Below are 10,002 nucleotides of genomic sequence, written 5' to 3' on the forward strand. Positions count from 1 at the left end.
CAGTGTAGTAGTAGCAGTAGTAGTAGTAATAGTAGTAGTAGTACCAAACTGTTAAAAAGCTGTTGGGAACGTATACTCATTGGCTTCCATTAATGGCATTAGTACAATAAAAGTTTGTTTCCAGCATTTTTGTTTCTGGGGAGCTCTAAAAGCTGAAAAGCTTAATCTCGGAACACATTGTTTTTATTTGCAGGACAAAAATGAAATAGGTTTACTTTGAAATTAGAAATTGCTAATCCTATTTCCTAGAGTTGTTAACAGTGAGTCACTGTTTACAATTGGATTATCCACTGAACCAAGGGCCGCATACCATGTGTGATAGAAATTGAAAAAGCCTGTATGAGTAGCTGCCATTGATTTTATGTTACTGCACAATGGTAAATGTGCTGTCTCTTTAACACTATACTCTATAGCTCTATTAAAGGGCACTTTCACGACTAGAAGCACATGAAAGTAAGTCATTGGTGAGGAGAAAATTTTAAATACAATTATAATATTGATGAGACTGACTTACCTTTTGGCTGCCCCAAAATAATAATTATTTTTTTTAGGAAAGCATTTTATAAAAATGTGCAGGTGTTATCAAAGTCATCATGTCATTCTGGGAGATAACTATTCTTTTTATGTTGTTTTCATTACTGGATAACATGTGAAACAAGAGCTGATCTCCTGGTCCTCATGTTAGGATGGAGATGTTATCTTCAGTCCTTTATGTTACAGTATATTGCTCAGGGTACTGCAGAGAAATGGAGTGTGTGTGTGTGTGTGTGTGTGTGTGTGTGTGTATAATGGCATCAGTACAATAACAAAATTCTTTTCCAACATTTTAGTTTGTGTATCTTCATCAGTATCTATATCTATATATCTCTATCACTATCTAGAAATGGGCTCACATGATTACAGAGAATAGCAAGTCCCAAGATCTGTAGGGTGATTGAGCAAGCTAGAGATCTGGGAGAGCTGATGGTATAGGTCTAGTCCAAAGGCCAGCAGAGTCAAGACCCAGGAAGAATCGATATTTTAGTTCAAGTCTGAAGGCAGAAAAAAAGCTATCTTCATAATTTTTCCTTATCTGAGTATCAGATAAGGTCCTGTAATTGGATTCACTCTCTCTCTCTTTGTCTACACACACACATTTGAAATGCACTCTTTTTCACTGTTTTGTTTTACTTAAATATTGACAATAATGGAGCATTCATATAGTATATATATAATTTGGGGGGGGTGGGACTCACTGCAACCTTTAATTCCAAACACAGTCCCCCTTCCCAGCATTATCATACACATAGTGGAAAGGGAAGCCAGGAAGGAACAAAACCCAGACCCAGATATTCCTATATTTGTAAACAAACAAACATACATATTATGTAAAATTATATACACGTATATGTTTGTAGAGAATAAAGAAATGATAGTGTGATTTAGGTAGGGCAGAGAGTTAGGTGAGGAAAGGGGGGGCAGTGCCCCAATACACTGCATTCTTTAGAGAGTATGTTGAGGGATCCATGGGTATAATTGGGACTTGGTAGCCAAGATACTGAGAAATGTCCTTGTAACCTGTTCTCCTTAAGCCCATCCAAGGGAGTCTGAAGGCCTGGGTTCAGCCCAGGATCTGAGTTGGTTTTCGAATGTAGAGTTCTAGTTGACTTTGCCTAGAGACTGATGGTAGACTGGGGTTTTGTATAGGTAACATATCCAATTTAAACCAAGGCTTCTGAGGAAGTTAGTACTGGAGCAAGAAGCTACCGTGCTTGGGGATGGCAAGTAAAGGACAGAGTGAGATAGAGAGCAGGGCAGCCTTCGTGCTAGAGATCTCCTTGAGCTGGAGCCTGCGCCTGCTAGTCAGAGAAGCAAGAGGCCCAGGTGTAGGGCAAGCTGTAAAAGTTGAGATGAGAAGAGCTTGGCACACAGGATCCTGGAGTTTCCTTGTCTGCCTGGCTGCTTCCCATACTCCCTCCTCCTACCAAGGCCAAAGGTTCTACCTACCCATTGGTCAACACACCTGACAGGCCTGACCACTAAGGGCCATGTTCATTTTTCTCAGTCTCTTATGGGAGCCTTCTTGTGGGGATGTGGGCAGAGGGAGGGCACAGACATTAACTTTGTATCTACTGGAGTCCAGACTGAGTTTGCCTTCTACAATGAGTACCAGGGATGAGAAAGAGCACCCCCGCCCCTCATTATGGGGAAGGAAGTCCATGTCTCACAACCCCAGGGCTGCAAAGGTTTTGGCTGCCTCTCCACTTGGGGAATGGAGCCAGATCCAGCTCTGCGCCACCTCTCTGCTCCCCCAAAAGGCTCCCTGCTCACCATGGGAAAAGGATGCCTTGGGATCAGTGACCCCAGCTCCAGAGCCCTGGAGCAGCGGGGGTGAGTGTCAGTCATGGAGAGTCATGGTGGGGATGATCAGAAGAGTACATTTTCTTGAGTTTGTTCTGTTTACACAGAACAGTTTGTCAAATTCTTTAGGAGATATGGAAAATACCCTTGGTAAGTCCTCACTTGACAGACACATCTCAAACTTCATCTGATCCCTACCTGGAGGAAACTTGGTTCACACTCTCATTGGTTGCTACCAGCACCTCATAGTGACAGATCTGTAGGCCTTGCCTTCCAGTCTCACTCCCCATGGGCTGAAGTCTGTGTACTGTAACTAGCTCAGGTGGTTTCGACATAGTCAGGAAGAGAACACTTAGACATCCTAGGGTGCAGGGAGATTCGGAAGGGTGTCTGATCCAGTAGAGACTGGGTTTTCCTCATGTAGGTAGGCAATGACTTTTTTATCTCTTCCTTCAAGATTATCTTTCTCAAATTAGAAAGTCGCCTTACTGAGTTCATGTCTTTGACCCTTCCTGAGAGCCTTCATCTCTTTTCTGGAGTTATCCTCTTCCTCTGCCTCTTTCTGTGATGCCTTCTGCTTCTTTCATTCTCCACAATGACCAGTGACAGAGGGATGTCCAATAATCATTTTCAATCTTGGTGGGCTGGTTGGAGTCAGGGGCTGGACTACAGGGAACATGGATGACTCAATGATAAGATCCTCAATGAAAGGCTTGCTCTGAGAGCTGCTTTCCATGGATTTTCTGCTTGTGGATGCATGGCTGCTTGTACATGTTGGAATCTGGGTAGGATGATGATAGAAATGGGCCAGGGTGTTCTGGGTGGGTCCCAGTGATTCTTGGGGCTGAAGCCTGGGAGATGATTCCAGGGGCCCTGCTCTCTGCCCGCACTTCTGGGGATGGTAGGGAAATGTGGATTTGGGTGACAGCGAGATCTTGGCTTCTGCGCAGTTCCATGTGTTACAGGAGGGAATAGGGACAGTGGCACTTATGGATCATGATGATCTCAGGCCATTCATGTCCAGGATAGTTTTGTCCTTGGGGCTGGCAACCAAGTCCCTGTAACCAAGCACCTTAATATCCATGGCTTTCGTGTGCTAGCTCTATTTGCCCAACTGATTTGGAAACAAATGCACAACTAATAAAATATTTGTAAAAGTTCATCTGTGTATTACATAAAATAAGCCAGGTTACCACCAGCAGTTTGTGATAAATTAAAGTTTGTGAAAATTATTGTTAAAGGACTATAATACCAACTGTAACTTGAAAAGTTTAAAGCAACTGTTTTTTAAAAACAAATATTTAATTTTGTGTAAATGCCTGAAAGTAGGCTATATGTGGGATTTTGGTAAACTAGATGTAAGAACAATGGGCAGTAAATTTGATTCTCTAATATTAAGATTGTTAGATTGATAACTTAGGTCTAAATATATGAACATGGATGTAGTCATAAATTTAATGTCATATATATTATATATGTATATAATGTATATATATGTATATAGTATACATATATATTATAAATATATATACACATTAATGTATTCTGTGAGCTGGAAAACATTTACCAGAATTAAAAATTTTAACAGATACTATATAAACATGAATTGAAGTGGATATGGAAAAACGATTTTTCCTACAATCAGTAGTCTTGAACAACGCTCAGTGCTTATACTTCATTGGGTCAAATCTGTGAATCAACATCAAAATCTGACCACATCAATGAATCACTGATTTCCTATTTTTCTAAGACTCTCCATTTTTTGCCTTGATCTCTTGAAGTGTAGTTGTTTATTTTATTATCTCCCCTCCCCAATTTCTAATTATTTGAATACTTTTATTTTAGCTACAACATGGTGGTAGCAGAACAAAACAATAGATTGGGAAATCAGGAGAACAACTGCTGCAGAGCCAATCCAAGCAGATTTAGGTATACTAATTAGTGGTTTTCGAGAATGTTAAACATAGATGTATTTTCCTAGGAAAGCTTCAGCTACAAACAAAACAAAACATAGATAGCTGAATTGGCAAAGAGATACTTTGCAGACTGCCGACTCAGTATTCCATTACTTCACAGTTGTTCACTATGAACTTAAGGGCAAACAGGACTCCTTCAGTTTTTGCTTATGAAGGCAAAGGGAAAACCTTCTGTTTTAAGTAGGATGTGGCTTATAGAAGCATCTTATTAAAATGACATTCTCCCTGTGGGCATATGTATTAAGAACCTGTTCACCCAGCCTAAAATCAATTACTTCTGCCTATGGCAAAGAAAGTCTGAGTTCAACATAATTCTCAGAGGTAGTTAGCATTCCATTGAAGGTTATTGCTTCCATCCAAGAGGGGAGTTACCCAATTTAATCAATTCTCTGAGTGTTAAACCTCAGATAGTAAACAACTTAAATTATAAACAGTGCAATTATTAAGTATAACCATTAAGACACTGTGTTTTAACTAGATAATTCACAGAGTAATCAATGGTTAGCCAGAGAGTTCTGGTTGTTTAATACTTATTTGAACTCTTACTAAGAAGTGAACACAAGACACCTTTGCATATTAACTTATTTCCATAGCTCTAGAATTGCCCTCCTCTCATATGTTTTGCACGTTGCAGTCAGAGTTTTTTTCCAAAGGAAAAACTTAGGTTGCTTTTCTGCTTAAAATAATCACTTTGCTCTTCTGTGCTCTCTTGGTAGAATTCAAACAAATTCATGTGGCTTAGTGGGGGCTTCATGATCACCCTTTTTGCTTCTTTAGCCTCATCTTTTCTCTCTTATGTCTTTCCTGTCTTTGACTTGACTTCTACACTCTGGTCATTCTGGATTTTTTTTTTTTTTTAAGTTTCTCCAGATATCATATAATTTCTCACTCCTGGACATTAATATAAGCTGTTGCCTCTGTCAGGGACTTTGTTCTCCTACTTTTTGCCTCACTTATTTCATCATTTAGTTTTCAACAAAGATACCAATTCCACTGGACATCTTTCCCTGACTGGCCAAGATGGAATTGATATTGGTTCTGCGTACCCCCTAATGTTCTGTTTCACACCTGTAATAGGTCTCTCCATGCTAAACTTGCTGGCTTATTTAATCTTATGCCTCTTCCTCACACTGTTGTATTCCTAAAGGCTAGGCATTAAGCAGGTAGTAGTTGTTCAAACAATGTTTATTGAATGAGTGCATGTTAAACTCTTAGTTAATGTAAAGGTGTTTCTCAGTCTTTTATGGTTAATAAAAAAATGATTCTCAATGCATCCCAGGAATTTGATCCACTTCCGTTAGAAGCTATAGCTTACTTTGTAGTGATTTTAAAGGCAAATAGGAAGCACAGGAAGATCTCCATTATAGGAGGTGTGTGTGTGGGAAGGCGTATTTAGTTTGAAAAGTTCCTGAGGTAACTCATACATTCCTCTGCAGTGATATGGCTTCTGAACTAGATTCAGTAATTTAAGCACAGAAGTTTGAGCTCTTATAAAACCAGCTACATTTTAAATATGACTTGAAAGCCTTTACACCTAAACCTTGGGGAGGGAAAAAGAAAAAGACCTTATCACTTGGATGTTACAAGAAAAGAAGAAAATGGCTAAGCAGTTACCTCTGCCCCCATTTTCCCAATCTAGTTTTAATAGTTTCATTTCTCATTTGGGGATTCTTTTACTTTCCATTAATGTTAATGTTAATGGCTCCTTAAAGATCAGGACTTAGCTGTACTAGCCCCCTGTTTAACAGGTATATGGAGGTGCTTGTTAGGTCCTATGGTTTATCCAAATAGCATAAATCTTAAACTACAGATAGAAATCTTACCTGTAAGCAGCCACTGTCCCTTTATCTTTCTTTTTTTTTTTTTTTTTGTTTTTTTATTATAATATGTTAGTCACCATACAGTACCTGGTTTCTGATGCAAAGTTCGATGATTCATTAGTTGCGTATAACACCCAGTGCCCCATGCAATACGTGCCCTCCTTACTACCTTACTACCCATCACCAGTCTATCCCATTCCCCCACCCCCCCCCCCTGAAGCTCTTAGTTTGTTTCCCAGAGTCCATAGTCTCTCATGTTTCAAGCTACAGTTCATTAAAAGATTTGGGCCATGTATTCATATTAAAAAATGAAATAATACATGGATATTAGAAAGTAAAATGTTTAGAAATTAAAAAAAGAAGCAAACAGTGACTTTTGGAATCATCAGCTTTTAGGGATAAATTAGGAGGGAACTTCAGAAGCTTCAGAATTCTCTTATATCAGTAAGGAATTGCAGCCACTGTCTTAATCCCGGACAGGATTTACTGAAGTGTTGGGAAAACATAAGGAAAAAGTAGTTTTACTGAGCTATTTTGAAAATTTTTGCACCCTGTATCTTAGAGAAAGAACACTTTTGTAGAGAGGAACTTACTATTTGAGAACAAATCTTTGAGGAGAATGATGGATCGGTCAATTAATGGTATGGAGGTAGGAGGCTCACCTCTTAGGAAAGCAAATTTGACTCCTATACCACACAACATAAAGCTGTTGACCTCTCAAATGTAAAAAAATGTTTTATAGTGTTTGAGGAAAAATAGGTAAATTGTATAACTATTGACGTTAGTAAGTCATTTAAAAACATAACACCAGAAGCCAAAATCATCAGAAACCTTTCTAGTAAAATTTACCACAAAAAATGAAAAAATAGATATTTTTCCCTCATATATATGTTGGTTGGGGAAATTTTTGAAAAATGTATATCTAACAACGAATTTTCTTTTTAAAAAAGATTATATTTATTTATTTGACAGAGAGAGTACAGTGGGAGTAGCAGGACGCAGGAGAAGCAGACCCTGGTGAGCAGACAGCCCGATGTGAGGCTTGATCCCAAGACCCAGGGATCATGACCTGAGCTGAAGGCAGGTGCTTAACCAACGGAGCCACCCAGGCACTGCTAACAAAGAAAATTAAGAATTTATAATGAAATGTCACAAATAAATAGGAAATAAAAATGAAAAAGATGAAAATCTTAATGCTAAAGGGATAAATAGGCATTTTATACATGCAAAAGAATAACCAATAAAATGAAAATGTTGAAAATCCGTAGCAATGTAAAAAGATGCATTATAGGGGTGCCTGGGTGGTTTAGTCAGTTAAGCAACAGACTCTTGGTTTTGGTTTAGGTCATGATCTCATGGTGGTGGGTTGAGCCCTGTGTTGGACTCCATGCTGAGCATGTGGAGTCTGCTTCAGATTCTGTCTCTCTCCCCCTTTGCCCCTCCCCCCACTTGCTTGCACACACACTCTCTCTCTCTCTAAGATGGGTAAAGTCTTTAAAAAGAAAAAAAAAAGATACCTTATAAAAATAATTTGTAATTTACATACTTTTTGACAAAGGACAAAAAGTTTGGTAATGCCATATCAGAGGTATGGGCAGAAATATACTCTCATACACAGCTTGTGGGGTATGCATTGATACCCTTAAAAACATTCAATTCTATTGGCATTGAAAGTTTACATCCAGCATTTGTTGTAAAGATACAAGTAAATCAATGATAAAGATGTGTATACAAAAATATTATTGTATATCCCAAATGTTAAGGTCCATGGGAGCACGAAATTAGTGTATTTTATTCTGTTTCGTGAAAATTTTCTCGAACAGCATCTGACACATGGTAGGTACTTAATAAATATTTATTTTTGTTGTACTTGTTTGTAATAATGATAAAAAGCAATTTAATGTGTGGTGGCTGGGTGGCTTAGTCAGTTTTAAGCATCTGACTCTTAATTTAAGCTCAGGTCATGATCTTGGGTTCATGAGATCGAGCCCCATGTCAGGCTCCATGCTCAGTGGGGAGTCTGCTTGAGATTGTCGCTACCTCTTCCTCTGTCCCTCCCATTGTTGAAGTGCTCTCTAAATAAATAAATAAATAAATAAATAAATAAATAAATAACTATCTTTTTTAAAAAAGCAATTTAATGTGTAAAAATATAGAAATTGTTATATAAATTAGGATACATTCAAGAAATTATCTTTCATGAAGTTATTTAAAAGAAAGATATGAAAAGTGTGTTATGCAAGGACTTTCATTATATATTAAATATATATACATATACCATTTAAAAAGCAGGTAATTTAACATGATGCTCAGTATATCTCATGTTTGTAAGTGTTTTACATTGTGTACACGGAATGGTTAACTGTGGTGAGATATCATGTAATATTATTTTTTCTGTCATATTATTACATGTTACTTGCCACATAAAATTATAAAATGAGTTAGTGAAAATTTCATGTTAGTAAATCTCCACAGCTTTTGGAAAACATTTCATACTGATTAATACTGCTAAAGGCTTCTATGATCTTATCCCCATTGTCCTTTGCATTTTAATCAACTACTTTCTCTTCATGTACCCTGTGTTTCAGGCAATCTGAGCCCCTAACCTATCTACAAAGATGACTTCATTCTATTATGTATATATATTTTTAAAGATTTAATTAATTTATTTGACAGAGAGAGAAACAGCCAGCAAGAGGGGGAACACAAGCGGGGGGAGTGGGAGAGGAAGAAGCAGGCTCCCAGTGGAGGAGCCTGATGTGGGGCTCGATCCCATAACGCCGGGATCACGCCCTGAGCCAAAGGCAGATGGTTAACGACTGAGCCACCCAGGCGCCCCTATTATGTCTATTTTAATATTACTTCAAATATTTTCTTTTTCTGAAAAGACCTTACCTTTTATTTTTGTTAAAATTCTTATATTTGTCCAAAATGTATCTTAATAATAAAATCTTCAATTTTTGAAAATATAATTTAATATTTTAATTTAAATTTTTTTCATTCCTCTAATTATTTTGTATCCCTCTCAGGGCATTTAATTCTTTATATGTTATATTTGTGTTTTCTAAGCATGTAATTTGCACTCATAGAATACGTTTTTTGATGATATGGACTAATGTCTTATTTATCACTTTACACTGTATAATGCATAGCAATACCTCTTGAATAGAGCAGATGATTTTTTTGAATTACTGAGTTGAGAAGATGTTGTCAGAAAAAGTTCAAATACAGTCTTACTCCTATAGAAGAAAGAAAAGGAAAAATAATGTTTATAAGGTAGTTTAAAATTCGAAGGGGAAATTTCAAAATATTTGGCAAGTTTTTATTTTACCTGCAAAATAAGAGTTTACGTATATATTTTTAAATTTAACTAATTGAAGTATAGAGCAGTGGAATGAGGGATATTTTTAAACCATTGTTTTATTCATTCTGGGTTGTTGTTTTGTTTCTTTTTACAGTAATTAATATATGTCAGTGATCTTATCAGATCACACATGTAGGAGTCAGAGCAAATGTAATTTTGAAGCTCTCCTGAGTGAAAGATTTGGAACTGATATATGCCCGCAGACGTTTTTGTGATTTCCTCTAACTTCCAAATATCTGAAATCTTTCTGAGCTGATCCATTTGAGAATTTAAGACCAGAAAGTTTAGATAAGCATCTTAGGAATTATGACTATGTTTTCTCAAATGTGGCAGGTGTGCAGCACTTTATTTTGGCTTTCATGCAGAATCTTAATCCATGCAGGAAGTATGCCACTTTATCTGTCTCAGTCATTAGTTCTACTGACACCACTAAGTTGGGAGATCCAGATGCAATCACGGATAGCACGCACCTGTTTAATACTTAACAGCTCTTGTCATGGTG

The 10,002-nt window shown here is 37.4% G+C and overlaps 1 pseudogene; it reads right to left on the bottom strand.

Annotated features, from left to right (window-relative positions):
• Window positions 1-2,377: 2,377 nt before the first annotated feature.
• Window positions 2,378-3,424, bottom strand: LOC113254964 (dematin-like; annotated as a pseudogene).
• Between the last annotated feature and the right edge of the window lie 6,578 nt (window positions 3,425-10,002).

This window comes from Ursus arctos, unplaced genomic scaffold (assembly GCF_023065955.2).
Source record: "Ursus arctos isolate Adak ecotype North America unplaced genomic scaffold, UrsArc2.0 scaffold_5, whole genome shotgun sequence".
Taxonomy (NCBI): Eukaryota; Metazoa; Chordata; class Mammalia; order Carnivora; family Ursidae; genus Ursus; species Ursus arctos.